Source organism: Hippopotamus amphibius, chromosome X (assembly GCF_030028045.1).
Source record: "Hippopotamus amphibius kiboko isolate mHipAmp2 chromosome X, mHipAmp2.hap2, whole genome shotgun sequence".
Classification (NCBI taxonomy): Eukaryota; Metazoa; Chordata; class Mammalia; order Artiodactyla; family Hippopotamidae; genus Hippopotamus; species Hippopotamus amphibius.
This window is the reverse complement of record NC_080203.1, coordinates 87,938,413-87,952,698: the sequence shown is the minus strand read 5'-3', so window position 1 is coordinate 87,952,698 and position 14,286 is coordinate 87,938,413. Positions and strand designations below refer to the sequence as shown.

The window sequence follows — 14,286 nt, the reverse complement described above, 5'->3', positions numbered from 1 at the left end:
AAAGTGTTAAGGACAGACTCTTCAACAAATGTTGTTGGGATAACTGGATATCCATGTGTGCAAAAGACTATAAAGAAATTCAACTCAAAATGAATCAATGACCTAATTACAAGAGCTAAAACATAAAACTCTTAGAAGCAAATATAAATCTTCTTTACCTTGGATTCGATAATGAATGTTTGAATATGTCGCCAAATGGAGCAGTGAAAGAAAAAAACAAATCAATGGATTTCATCAAAATTGATAACTTTTGGGCACCAAAAGAGATTATAAAGAAAGGGAAGACAACCTACAGAATGAGAAAAAATATTTGCAAATTGTGTATCTGGTAAAGGCCCATATCCAGAATGTGAAAAAAAAAAAAAACAAAAAAAAAAACTCTTACAACTCAACAACAAAGAGATGAACAGCCTGATTTTAAGAAGGATGGAGAAACTTTAATAGACATTTCCCTAAAGAAGATATACAAATGGTAAATAAGGACTTGAAAACATGCTGAACATCATTAGTCATAAAAGAAATGCAAACCTAAACCAGAACTCTACAAACCCACTAGGATGGCTATAATTGGGGAAAAATAAAGTAAATAAGTGTTGGTGAGGATGTAGAGAAATTGGAACACTGGTACAATTGCTGATAGAAAAGTAAAATAATGCAGGTGGTATGGAAAGAATTTGGCTGTCAAAAAGTTAACATAGAATTACTATACAACCCAAAAATTCCATTCCTAGATATACACCCAAAAGAATTGAAACAGGTACTGAAACAAATTCTTATATATCAATGTTCATACCAGCACTTTTAACAATAGCTAGAAGGTGGAAACAACCCAAATGAAGGAACAAATTGATAAAGAAATTGTGGTATATACCTAAAATCAAATATTCATCTGTAAAAAAGTGAATGAAGTTCTGATACATGCTACAAAATGGATGAATCTCAAAAACATTCTAAGTGAAAGAAGGTAGACATAAAAGGTCTCATGCTGTATGATTCCACTGATATAAGATGTCCAGAATAGGTAAATCTGTAGAGCTGAAAAGCAGCCAGGGGTGGGCAGTAAGAAGAGAAGTGCAAAACTGCTTAATGGATAGAGAATTTCCTTTTGCGTGCTGCAGATGTCTTGAAATTAGATAGAGGTGAACGTTGCACAACATTGTACAAGTAATAGATGCCACTATTCACTTTAAAATAGTTAATTTATGATACGTGAATTTCGCAATTGAATAAAAGAGGAAATATAATAATAACTCTTCATTTGGAAAAGAATACTCAAGTCTGATACATAAATCAAAAGTCAAAAAAAACATATTTCACAAGCTAAAATATGAGAATATTTATTCTGCAAAACACTGTAAGAAAAAGCCAATGAATAGGAGAGAGTTAAAGTCATGTAAAGAGTTAAAATATGTCAAAAACAATCTCATAGTGAGAGAGAAACCAATACATTAGTGGAGTTGTGAAAAGAAAATGAAAGATGAGTAGAAAAATTAAAATATATGTAAGATTTTAAAAATTAAAAGAATGTAGACTATCTCTAGACACATGTTAGTGTTTGGGCAGTAAAAAATGATTTAATAAGGAGATTCTCATTGATCCCTGTAAGGCTGACCATTGCTTTAAATCCTAATGATAGCAATTTTAGGGAAGAATAGCTCTCTTACTCATGGATAGTATGAGAATACAGTGGTGAACAAATATGGGATGTAATATGTTAAAAATTTTCCCACATTAGAATTGGTTGTCCACTTAGGATGCAGTCGGCCCTCAGTATAGCTGGGTTCCACATCCATGGATGCAACCAGCTGAGGATTGGAAATATTGGGGAGAAAAAATTTCTGCAAAGTTCCAAAAAGTAAAACTGGTATTTGCCCCTCACCAGCAACTATTTACAGAACATTTACATTGTATTTATAAATACTTACATAGCATTTACATTGTATTTGGTATTGTAAGTAATTTAGAGATGATATAAGGTATTTCTCTGGTTATGCTTAAGTTACAGGCAAGTACTACACCATTTCATACAAGGGACGTGAGCATGCCCAGATTTTTGTACATCTGGGGGTACTACGAATAGCAAAGGAAGACTGTGTATAACATTTCATGTTGCATTAATTTTTTTCAATGTTTTCCTTACTTTGACAAACCAAAGTTGCATATATTTAAAGAACACAATGTAATATTCTATTCATTGTGAAGTAATTACTATCATCAAGATAATTAGCACATTCATCACTTCACATAGTTAATGTTCTATTCTCTTAGCAAATTTCAAGAATATACTAAATATATATCTTTATATACATTTCAGTATATAAATTCCAATGATTATCAACTCTAATCATGGTGCTATGTTAGATATCTAGAATTTATTAATCTTATCGTTGAAAACCATATAGCCTATGACTGACATATGTCCATTTCCCCAAAACCAAGGTGCCTGATAACCACCACTCTACCCATGACGTCTATAAGTTCAGCCTTTTTAGATTCCACATACATGTGAAATCATGGCATATTTATCTTTCTGTGTTTGGATTATTCACTTAGCATAACATGTTCCAGATTAACAACATTATCAAACGATAAGATTTTCTTTATCTGAAGGCTAAATAAGGTTCCATTTTATATGTGTATATAAATACTTTGCTTCATCCAACAATCATTCAACTGACAGATGGGTTCTTTCATACTTCACTAATGTGAATAATACTACAGTGAACCTGAGAATGGAGATCTGCCAGACACTGATTTCATTTGTTCTGGATATATACTGAAAAGTGGGATTACTGCATCATATGGTACTTCTCTATTAATTGTTTGAACAACATACATGCTATAGGGGTGGCCAAAATGTTTGTTCGGGTTCTCCCATCATATCTAAAAGAAAACACTGAATGAACCTTTTGGCCAACACCATACTTTATTTATTTGTTTATTTATTTAATTTAAATATATGCCTCTTTTTAAATTAATTAATTAATTTCTCTATTTATTTATTTTTGGCTGCAGTGGGTCTTCCTTGCTGCGCGCAGGCTTTGTCTACTTGAGACAGTGGCTGCCCTTCATTGCGGTGCCTGGGCGTCTCAGTTCTATGGCTTCTCTAGTTGTGGAGCACGGGCTCCAGGCACGTGGGCTTCAGTAGTTGCAGCACGTGAGCTCAGTAGTTATGGCTCACAGACTTTAGAGTACAGGCTCTGTAGTTGTGGCTCATGGCCTTACTTGCTTCAGGGCATATGGGATATTCCCGACCCAGGGATCGAACCCGTGTCCTCTTCATTGGCAGGCGAATTATTAACCACTAGGGCACCAGGGAAATGCCCACCATACTTTATCAATCCTTTCTTCCTCTACATGGAGAGAAGACAGATGAAATAAGAATAGAGGAAAAAAGAAAAGAAAGAAAAGCATAATTTATACCACAAATATTCTAGAACTAACGAATTTAAAAAATGGAGAACCACTAAAAAGGTTTCATTATGACACTTCTCCAGTAGAAGAGAAAAAGAATCAAACACAGTGATTTTTTACCACAACATTCAGGAATAAACACTTAAAAAATCTCAAAAACACATCATACTACAAGGACACTAAAAAAAAATTATATTTTGAAGAAAAAAACAAGCAATCACAGGCAAATACAAATTCTCTTTCACAAATTCACACACAAAAAAAGAAGGGAAAACAGGCACAAATAGGAAACACATATATTCCCCTAGGAGTACTCAAAACTGAAACTCAGTTTTGGTATTACAATATTGAAAATCTCTGTTTCCATTTCTTGCAGTTGTTATTATGAAAGCCATTAAACTCCAAATATAAGAGAGTTAGGAACCTCCTCAAGTTGCGCCCTGCTTCCTTTTGGTTCCCAATGCAGTGGCGTGAACGGAGCAATATAGACTTCACTGTACGCTTGCAAGCGGTCGCCTCCACGTCCACAAGCCCAGGCAGGCTGGCGCTGGCCGGCGCCCCCAGGACCAGGACCAGGCACTCAAGCACCCCCACCCGGATACCCACAGCCACACGCGCACACAGGCAGGCAAGCACCACAGACAGGTGTGAGAGCATGCCAGCCCTCGCCCACACACACACATACACACACACACAAAACCTCCCTCCCCCCCCCCCCCACAACCACAAACATACTGACACACTCTGTCACCTGTGCTTTCACTGGCACCAGTGCCCTCCCCACCCCACCCCCCACTCCAGCCCCCTCCCGGCAGCAGGCACACAGAGAATGGCTGAAACAGACATTCCCAGGGGGGCTCTCCAAAAGGGACAAGCAGCCATTGTGTCCTCCATGCGTTAGTCATCTGTCAGCGGGTCGACCCAAGCTGCCAGTGGGTCGACCCAAGCTGCCAGTGTAAACCTGAAGCCTCCCTTGTTTAGCCAGATAAATGGGGTCTCCAAGTGGGAGCAGAGTCTGTGCCCACCGTCCACAGGATCTCGGCCCTGTGTGGGGCCCTGTGACGTTTGGTGGCCTTGCAAGGTTCCTGTGTGAGGGCAAGGCCAGCCTGTCCAGAGTCACTCCTAGGTACCCCTTGTGGGGGAGACTCCACGTTGGGCCAGCCATTTCTGGCTGCTCTGTTGGGACAGCCCGAGGTGGTGGCCTCAACCTGAAGCTCCAGGCCTTGCAGGAAGCAGAGTCCTGCAACAAAGTGACTTGCAAGACAGCGATGGTGGCCGCCACCTGGTCCAGGAGAAGTCCTGTGATTTGAACCCTCAGTCAGAGTCACCCAGGAAGGCCGCTTGGTGTGTCCCTTGCCTTTTACTTCTCCCAAGAGCAGGAGTCCAGAACAATGGCTTTGGAGGAAAGGAAGGGGGAAGGGCCTGCAGGGTGGCCAGCCTCCTGGCCAGTGGTCATTTTGTCCTGCGCCTTCGGTGGCCCACCTGGGTCCTGGTGGGTGGCTGGTTTCTTTCCTTTTCTCTCCTCCTTCAAGGGATTGTCTCTGTTGGTTTGCTTTTGGTTTTGGTTTTGGTTTTACCTTGCAAGGGGAGGAGGACCAAGGCCTGATGGGGTGGTGGGGGCAGGGTTAGGAGCTCAGTTGGCATTTATGGAGCCATACTGCCATCAAGCGGAGATTGTTTCTGTCAAGGCCAGTTACCAGGTCTCACGTGATGGAGACAGCCGCAGAGTGGGAAGGAGCTGGCCGCGTGGGGCCGGGGGTGGGGAGGGGGGGAGTGCTGGTGGTGCTGGTGGTGCTGGTGGTGCTGGCGGTGTTGTCCTGAGGGTGCACCTGGCCAGCGGGCTGGTGGCGGTCCCTTCATCTGTGCGCTCTGGACCCCGGTTCCGCGGCTGGGGAAGGCCCTCAGAAACCCCAGGGGCAGCCCCGGCCCCCAGAACGTCTAAGCCCCGCAGCTCCAGGTGAGGAAAGGCGCCTCCGGACCCCAGTGTGGCCGCAGGCAGGGCACCCCGGTACTCCCCAGCAGGGACACCAGAGGAAAAGCTGCAGTATTCCTCTGGGCCCATCCCAAAATGGCTGACAGGGGAAGCTCCGCCCCCTGGGCTGGTCTGTCTGGGAGCTGCCTGCTGTGTGCGGGGCTCCTAGAGCTCCTGCTTTTGCCCACCAGGGTCCCACTGGCAGGCACGGGGCCCTCGAGGCCCCTGAATCCCCGTGGGGGAAACCTCCTCTGGCTTGGGCAGAGCCCAGACAGCCCAGCAACAGCCTTGCTGATCCCTTTGCTGGGCAGAAGACAACACATTCTCTGCTGCCTGGGCCTTTCACATAACACATTCCGCTGGATGGCACTGTGGCTCCAGAAATGGCAGTCGCCCCTCTCCCTGCCCCCACCAAGCCTTCCTCTCCTGCCTGTAGCCTCCAGACAGTGGAGGGAGTGGGGTGCAGGTGGGGGAAACAATCAGATCGCCTTCCTCCTCCTGCTCCTCCTCCCCCTGCTGGTCCTCCTCCTTCTTCTCCCCATCACCATCATCAAAGGCATCATCAACAGCAGCAGCACTATCCCAGTATCCTCATCACCATCAGTACTCCAGCCCACAGAGCACCCAGCTCCCCTTCAGCTGGGCTCCTCACCAACTTGGCCACTTTGGGTCAAGCCTGCAAGTGTAGCTAAGCTCTTCTTGACTCCCTCCATGCTCTGGTTCACTGTGAACACCGACAACCCTGCAGAGAATCCCAGCAGTGGGCTTGCAGTTTCTTCCTTGTATCTTCAGGCTCCTCCTGGCCTCTTGCTTGTCTGCTCCGCACCTCTTCCGAGGCAGCAACCTCTGTTCTCCTGAAATCGAGTGCTTCACTGGGAGAAAGATGCGGTGGGTCAGTGGCAGGCAGGTCCCGGGGAGGTCCAGAAGCTTTTGGACCCTTCTGTAGGGGAGTCACAAGGGTCCGGAAGACGCCCCCGGGATGCCTTCCTGCGTGCAACCCCGAGTGCTCCTTTTGTGCCCAGGGGTGGGACTTGTGCGGATGGGATGGGTCACACAGGAGGGTCTTGGGGAAGGCCACTCGGCCTAGTCTACAGCTGTCCACAGGTTCGCCTTCGGGGTCTTTCTGCCCACAGGCCTTGGTAGCCAGGTTGTCAGGCTTCAATTCTGCACCAGGTGCCGGTCCACATGTCACGCTCAATTTCTCCAGCTGCCCTCCCCCCCCCCACCCCGCCCAGTGAATTTTTAATCCTGGGGCGGGTGTGTGTGGGGGGGGGGGGGGAGGGCACGTGGGGCTTGGGGTTTGGAGGGTCAGGTGTCAGAAGGGAGCTTGGTGGGGTTGGTTTGGCATGGAGATCTGTCATCTGCTTGTCAGCCTGACCCCTGACCCTAGCGTAGTAGTCACCCTGGGAGACCCGTGAGATCTTACAGGGGAAATTCTGGATCCCCCATAAACACACATACAGACACAGACACGCACGCACACGCACATGGTCGCGTGCATGCACACGCACACATCTCACAAACCACTTCTGAAGAGCCACCGGACACGTGGAGGGAATGCTGCGTTTCCAGGCAGACACTCAAAACGAGGGATCAGGGCCTTTCTCCAGAGCAGATTGGAATGTGTGGACACAAGCTACACGCACAACCTATAAGCTGAGAGTTCCCTTTTCAAGCTGAGAGTTCCTGTGGACTACAGCCCGGGTGACAGAGAGCTGTGAGGAAAGGTTCTGAAGAGGTAAGGGAAGAAGCAGCCAGGCTGTTTAGGAGTTTTTGTTGAAACAAAGTGGAAAAAAGAAAAACGTGTTCATGGAATCTCAAAAGATTGCTGCTCATCACACACACACACTCTCTCTCTCACTCCCACACACACACACACACACACACACACACACACACACACCGAGAGACACCCACAAAGCAAAGCCAGAAAGCAAAACCCCACAACCCCACACCAGACACGTCAAGTCAGTGATCTGAGCGCTTTTCTGCGTCTGGGCGCGTTGAAATCTTTCCTAGATGTGCATCTGAACTATCCAGGGGCAAGTATCCTGCTTTTCTGCATCCCGAATTCCCCTAAGGGGGCACCTTTGGGGGCAGCTGCTGTGGCTGAAGGGCGACAACCTTTGTTTCCTGAAAAGGCCGGTGGCCACCTTGGTGTGAGTGTTTAAGGATGTCGTGGCCATGCGACCCCGTGCCTCGTGAGGGAGCAGCGTGGAAGGTGATCCTGAGGCTCTTTACAGTTTGCTCAATGTTTCCTTTCTGTGCTCCTCTGAAGTCTCCCTAGGTGTGTAGAGCGAGCAGGAGGGAGCTCCACAGGAAAGCAAACCCGCGTCCCAGGGATTTCCCACACTCAGAAGTATCTTAAGGACTCTTAGGATTGAGGAGTGGCTGTTTCGGACATTCTTCTACGCCAAGCTGTCCCGCGAAGTAGGCCAACCTTTGAAATTGGTGAGAGAAACCAAACTCACGGGAAACAGCCCATGAAAACCAAAGTCACCACCTTCCTGTCAGGTAGGACCTAAGGTGGATCTTTCCCAGGCATTGAACATCAGGGCACGTCTGACACTTGCTTGGGGAAAATGCAAGGAGGGAGGAGGGCAGGGATTATTGGGACCAGCAAGTGGTGGAATCCCTACTCTCAGCACCACTGCACACTTTTCCCTGCCTTCGCCAGGGCTTACGTTTGTGAACACTCGGGCGCACACCCACACACCCATTCACAGGGTTACACTCAGGAGAGCACGCCTGCGCAGGGCCCCAGCCCTGGCACCCAGTCTGCCTGTCTCAGTGGACCCGACGGTTGCCCTTCCTTCCTGGTTCCCTGTTCTTCCTCCTTGCCCCTTTCTGTTTGTCTTTCCACTCCCCAGCTGGGCAGTGCAGCGTCGCAAAACAGGCCCCTCTCTGGACAGGGTTCAGCCCCTTGCCTGAGTGGCTGAGACTTTGCCTTGGCGGGTGGCTCTTCCCTTAGGAGGCCCCAGGAGGCCACGGCTGGTTCCACCTGCCCACTCGGGACACAGTGCACTGGAGATCACCGTCATGCTTCGCCTGCACTGGGGTTCTTTCTTTTGCTTTCAGTTTGCTTTCCACTTTCAGCTCCTTCCTTTCACTCACTTCCTCACTTTCAGTTCTTCGCCCTGTCCGGAAGGCAGGGTTGGGCTGGCGCCTGGGGGCACCAACCCGGCCAATACTTTTACTTTTCCCGTGGAAGGGAAACTGCCCCGCGTGGACTGGGGTTGTGAGGGGCATTCCCTCACAACCATCCCTTAATTACCATCGGGGATTACGTCATCCCGCTCGTGTCCCTTACCTCCCCCCCTTTAACCCTAGGGTTCCCAGGATCCTCCCTGCCCTTTCCGTGCCCTGCATGCATACCCGGGGCTCTTTGGCCCTTTGGCGCCTACCCAGGACACACTCAGGGTGTCCCGGGGTGACTCCGCCTCTCCTTTTGCCTTCTGTATGCCAGGCGCAGGCAGGCCTGCTGCTGGGGTGGAGCCCTTGATGGCACTCAGGAGGGATCTCCCCCCGCACCCCCCTGCCCACTCCCATCCCCGCCTTCCCCGACGACGAGGGGCTGCCTGGAGGCCTGTCCCTAGGTCTCGGGCCAACTTGTGTCTCCCTGGCACTCCTTGTGTGTGTTGCCTGTGATAAACAGTCAGCGCCCCTGCACTAGATCCATGGCAGCCTTGGAGGTGGCCTGGTGATGGTGGTGGTGGATTACTGCTTCCCTCTATTCCTTTCACTTTCTATTCTTAGCTGGCCTGGTGTCCTTAGCGCCCTCCTGGCACCTCAGCTCTTTGGTTAAGGGGGAGGTACAGGTGTAGGAGAAGGCAGTAGTGTGGCTCGGATTCGAGTCTTCCCCGTCATTATCGACACCTTCGCCCTTCTCCAGTGGTGGAGGTCCTTGTCGTCCTAGAGACCCCCACCCCGCCCGCCCCCCCCCCCCAAAAAAAAACAACTAAACGGAACACCGAAGGTGATCCAGGAGTTACTTTGCAGTGAAACAGCATGAGGCACTCAAGGCTTGCAAAATACCTCTTGACTTTCCATTCCTTGCCTTTTTCTCCTTACGGAAGCCCTTAAAGTCCAAACGTGAGCCAGTAGGAACCTCCTCAAGTTGCGCCCTGCTTCCTTTTGGTTCCCAATGCAGTGGCGTGAACGGAGCAATATAGACTTCACTGTATGCTTGCAAGCGGTCGCCTCCACGTCCACAAGCCCAGGCAGGCTGGCGCTGGCCGGCGCCCCCAGGACCAGGACCAGGCACTCAAGCACTCCCACCCGGATACCCACAGCCACACGCACACACAGGCAGGCAAGCACCACAGACAGGTGTGAGAGCATGCCAGCCCTCGCCCACACACACACATACACATACACACACACACAAAACCTCCCTCCCCCCCCCCACAACCACAAACATACTGACACACTCTGTCACCTGTGCTTTCACTGGCACCAGTGCCCTCCCCACCCCACCCCCCACTCCAGCCCCCTCCCGGCAGCAGGCACACAGAGAATGGCTGAAACAGACATTCCCAGAGGGGCTCTCCAAAAGGGACAAGCAGCCATTGTGTCCTCCATGCGTTAGTCATCTGTCAGCGGGTCGACCCAAGCTGCCAGTGGGTCGACCCAAGCTGCCAGTGTAAACCTGAAGCCTCCCTTGTTTAGCCAGATAAATGGGGTCTCCAAGTGGGAGCAGAGTCTGTGCCCACCGTCCACAGGATCTCGGCCCTGTGTGGGGCCCTGTGACGTTTGGTGGCCTTGCAAGGTTCCTGTGTGAGGGCAAGGCCAGCCTGTCCAGAGTCACTCCTAGGTACCCCTTGTGGGGGAGACTCCACGTTGGGCCAGCCATTTCTGGCTGCTCTGTTGGGACAGCCCGAGGTGGTGGCCTCAACCTGAAGCTCCAGGCCTTGCAGGAAGCAGAGTCCTGCAACAAAGTGACTTGCAAGACAGCGATGGTGGCCGCCACCTGGTCCAGGAGAAGTCCTGTGATTTGAACCCTCAGTCAGAGTCACCCAGGAAGGCCGCTTGGTGTGTCCCTTGCCTTTTACTTCTCCCAAGAGCAGGAGTCCAGAACAATGGCTTTGGAGGAAAGGAAGGGGGAAGGGCCTGCAGGGTGGCCAGCCTCCTGGCCAGTGGTCATTTTGTCCTGCGCCTTCGGTGGCCCACCTGGGTCCTGGTGGGTGGCTGGTTTCTTTCCTTTTCTCTCCTCCTTCAAGGGATTGTCTCTGTTGGTTTGCTTTTGGTTTTGGTTTTGGTTTTACCTTGCAAGGGGAGGAGGACCAAGGCCTGATGGGGTGGTGGGGGCAGGGTTAGGAGCTCAGTTGGCATTTATGGAGCCATACTGCCATCAAGCGGAGATTGTTTCTGTCAAGGCCAGTTACCAGGTCTCACGTGATGGAGACAGCCGCAGAGTGGGAAGGAGCTGGCCGCGTGGGGCCGGGGGTGGGGAGGGGGGGAGTGCTGGTGGTGCTGGTGGTGCTGGTGGTGCTGGCGGTGTTGTCCTGAGGGTGCACCTGGCCAGCGGGCTGGTGGCGGTCCCTTCATCTGTGCGCTCTGGACCCCGGTTCCGCGGCTGGGGAAGGCCCTCAGAAACCCCAGGGGCAGCCCCGGCCCCCAGAACGTCTAAGCCCCGCAGCTCCAGGTGAGGAAAGGCGCCTCCGGACCCCAGTGTGGCCGCAGGCAGGGCACCCCGGTACTCCCCAGCAGGGACACCAGAGGAAAAGCTGCAGTATTCCTCTGGGCCCATCCCAAAATGGCTGACAGGGGAAGCTCCGCCCCCTGGGCTGGTCTGTCTGGGAGCTGCCTGCTGTGTGCGGGGCTCCTAGAGCTCCTGCTTTTGCCCACCAGGGTCCCACTGGCTGGCACGGGGCCCTCGAGGCCCCTGAATCCCCGTGGGGGAAACCTCCTCTGGCTTGGGCAGAGCCCAGACAGCCCAGCAACAGCCTTGCTGATCCCTTTGCTGGGCAGAAGACAACACATTCTCTGCTGCCTGGGCCTTTCACATAACACATTCCGCTGGATGGCACTGTGGCTCCAGAAATGGCAGTCGCCCCTCTCCCTGCCCCCACCAAGCCTTCCTCTCCTGCCTGTAGCCTCCAGACAGTGGAGGGAGTGGGGTGCAGGTGGGGGAAACAATCAGATCGCCTTCCTCCTCCTGCTCCTCCTCCCCCTGCTGGTCCTCCTCCTTCTTCTCCCCATCACCATCATCAAAGGCATCATCAACAGCAGCAGCACTATCCCAGTATCCTCATCACCATCAGTACTCCAGCCCACAGAGCACCCAGCTCCCCTTCAGCTGGGCTCCTCACCAACTTGGCCACTTTGGGTCAAGCCTGCAAGTGTAGCTAAGCTCTTCTTGACTCCCTCCATGCTCTGGTTCACTGTGAACACCGACAACCCTGCAGAGAATCCCAGCAGTGGGCTTGCAGTTTCTTCCTTGTATCTTCAGGCTCCTCCTGGCCTCTTGCTTGTCTGCTCCGCACCTCTTCCGAGGCAGCAACCTCTGTTCTCCTGAAATCGAGTGCTTCACTGGGAGAAAGATGCGGTGGGTCAGTGGCAGGCAGGTCCCGGGGAGGTCCAGAAGCTTTTGGACCCTTCTGTAGGGGAGTCACAAGGGTCCGGAAGACGCCCCCGGGATGCCTTCCTGCGTGCAACCCCGAGTGCTCCTTTTGTGCCCAGGGGTGGGACTTGTGCGGATGGGATGGGTCACACAGGAGGGTCTTGGGGAAGGCCACTCGGCCTAGTCTACAGCTGTCCACAGGTTCGCCTTCGGGGTCTTTCTGCCCACAGGCCTTGGTAGCCAGGTTGTCAGGCTTCAATTCTGCACCAGGTGCCGGTCCACATGTCACGCTCAATTTCTCCAGCTGCCCTCCCCCCCCCCACCCCGCCCAGTGAATTTTTAATCCTGGGGCGGGTGTGTGTGTGTGGGGGGGGGGGAGGGCACGTGGGGCTTGGGGTTTGGAGGGTCAGGTGTCAGAAGGGAGCTTGGTGGGGTTGGTTTGGCATGGAGATCTGTCATCTGCTTGTCAGCCTGACCCCTGACCCTAGCGTAGTAGTCACCCTGGGAGACCCGTGAGATCTTACAGGGGAAATTCTGGATCCCCCATAAACACACATACAGACACAGACACGCACGCACACGCACATGGTCGCGTGCATGCACACGCACACATCTCACAAACCACTTCTGAAGAGCCACCGGACACGTGGAGGGAATGCTGCGTTTCCAGGCAGACACTCAAAACGAGGGATCAGGGCCTTTCTCCAGAGCAGATTGGAATGTGTGGACACAAGCTACACGCACAACCTATAAGCTGAGAGTTCCCTTTTCAAGCTGAGAGTTCCTGTGGACTACAGCCCGGGTGACAGAGAGCTGTGAGGAAAGGTTCTGAAGAGGTAAGGGAAGAAGCAGCCAGGCTGTTTAGGAGTTTTTGTTGAAACAAAGTGGAAAAAAGAAAAACGTGTTCATGGAATCTCAAAAGATTGCTGCTCATCACACACACACACTCTCTCTCTCACTCCCACACACACACACACACACACACACACACACACACACACCGAGAGACACCCACAAAGCAAAGCCAGAAAGCAAAACCCCACAACCCCACACCAGACACGTCAAGTCAGTGATCTGAGCGCTTTTCTGCGTCTGGGCGCGTTGAAATCTTTCCTAGATGTGCATCTGAACTATCCAGGGGCAAGTATCCTGCTTTTCTGCATCCCGAATTCCCCTAAGGGGGCACCTTTGGGGGCAGCTGCTGTGGCTGAAGGGCGACAACCTTTGTTTCCTGAAAAGGCCGGTGGCCACCTTGGTGTGAGTGTTTAAGGATGTCGTGGCCATGCGACCCCGTGCCTCGTGAGGGAGCAGCGTGGAAGGTGATCCTGAGGCTCTTTACAGTTTGCTCAATGTTTCCTTTCTGTGCTCCTCTGAAGTCTCCCTAGGTGTGTAGAGCGAGCAGGAGGGAGCTCCACAGGAAAGCAAACCCGCGTCCCAGGGATTTCCCACACTCAGAAGTATCTTAAGGACTCTTAGGATTGAGGAGTGGCTGTTTCGGACATTCTTCTACGCCAAGCTGTCCCGCGAAGTAGGCCAACCTTTGAAATTGGTGAGAGAAACCAAACTCACGGGAAACAGCCCATGAAAACCAAAGTCACCACCTTCCTGTCAGGTAGGACCTAAGGTGGATCTTTCCCAGGCATTGAACATCAGGGCACGTCTGACACTTGCTTGGGGAAAATGCAAGGAGGGAGGAGGGCAGGGATTATTGGGACCAGCAAGTGGTGGAATCCCTACTCTCAGCACCACTGCACACTTTTCCCTGCCTTCGCCAGGGCTTACGTTTGTGAACACTCGGGCGCACACCCACACACCCATTCACAGGGTTACACTCAGGAGAGCACGCCTGCGCAGGGCCCCAGCCCTGGCACCCAGTCTGCCTGTCTCAGTGGACCCGACGGTTGCCCTTCCTTCCTGGTTCCCTGTTCTTCCTCCTTGCCCCTTTCTGTTTGTCTTTCCACTCCCCAGCTGGGCAGTGCAGCGTCGCAAAACAGGCCCCTCTCTGGACAGGGTTCAGCCCCTTGCCTGAGTGGCTGAGACTTTGCCTTGGCGGGTGGCTCTTCCCTTAGGAGGCCCCAGGAGGCCACGGCTGGTTCCACCTGCCCACTCGGGACACAGTGCACTGGAGATCACCGTCATGCTTCGCCTGCACTGGGGTTCTTTCTTTTGCTTTCAGTTTGCTTTCCACTTTCAGCTCCTTCCTTTCACTCACTTCCTCACTTTCAGTTCTTCGCCCTGTCCGGAAGGCAGGGTTGGGCTGGCGCCTGGGGGCACCAACCCGGCCAATACTTTTACTTTTCCCGTGGAAGGGAAACTGCCCCGCGTGGACTGGGGTTGT

At 51.7% G+C, this 14,286-nt stretch overlaps 1 protein-coding gene across 7 annotated transcripts in view; it reads left to right on the top strand.

Annotated features, from left to right (window-relative positions):
- Positions 1-14,286, top strand: part of NBDY (negative regulator of P-body association) — a 339,446-nt gene that overhangs the window by 199,270 nt on the left and 125,890 nt on the right. For 6 of the 7 annotated variants that reach the window (XR_009050428.1, XR_009050425.1, XR_009050427.1 and 3 more), the window contains 2 exons: positions 7,665-7,900; positions 13,325-13,560. The exons of the other annotated variant lie outside the window; for it this stretch is intronic. The gene's annotated coding sequence lies outside the window, so the exon portion shown is untranslated. The remainder of the gene's footprint in view (positions 1-7,664; positions 7,901-13,324; positions 13,561-14,286) is intronic. 7 annotated transcript variants of the gene reach the window in all.